General features: G+C 62.3%; 1 protein-coding gene across 1 annotated transcript in view; it reads left to right on the top strand.

The window, feature by feature from the left end:
* Window positions 1-615, top strand: part of KIF5C (kinesin family member 5C) — a 156,005-nt gene that overhangs the window by 748 nt on the left and 154,642 nt on the right. The window lies entirely within an intron of this gene.

Here is a 615-nt window from a genome sequence, read left to right as displayed (position 1 = left end):
GTGGGGGTGGGGGGTGAGGACGGGCTCGGCGCCGCCATTGTTCGCCGGGTGGGGGCCCGGGTGGGCCCATTGTTCCCCACGCTCGCCTCGCCTCGTGGGAGTGTGTGCGGGTGACCCTCAGACCGGGTGCCCAGGCCCCCTTTAAAGTGTGAGCTCTGCAACCCGCAAATGCTTCTGGGCATCAATCAATTTGATTTACCGAACGCCTTGCCTCTTCTTCTCACGATCTTAACAAAAAAGAAAGAAAAAAAGGTACAGGAAAATTTCCAGCCGCGTCTCGGCGCTCCAGCGGCAGTGTAGACGCGGCTCCCCGCGGTGTTTCACCTTGCTCCACGCGCGGAAGGCGGAGGGTTGGGGGAGTACTGGTGGCCTCGGTGTCCCCTGGAGGCCTGGTGTGTCTCCCGCTTCCTCTCACGCCTGGCTGCCCTGGATGTGGAGTCCCGGCTAGATCCCTCCCCTCTGGGCTGACCTCCCTCCCATGTCTGCAGACCCTCTAGATGCGCCTCACTCTAGGTGGAGAGGAGGCTGTGGCCACATCTGTGGGGCGAGGGAACTCAGAGCGCAGCCAGATAGCCCTCTGTGCCAAGAGCAGAAGTTACTTCGTGCGGCTTGGAC

The sequence above is a fragment of the Colobus angolensis genome, unplaced genomic scaffold (assembly GCF_000951035.1).
Source record: "Colobus angolensis palliatus isolate OR3802 unplaced genomic scaffold, Cang.pa_1.0 Scaffold215, whole genome shotgun sequence".
NCBI classification, from domain to species: domain Eukaryota; kingdom Metazoa; phylum Chordata; class Mammalia; order Primates; family Cercopithecidae; genus Colobus; species Colobus angolensis.
This window is presented reverse-complemented; position numbering and strand designations above follow the sequence as displayed.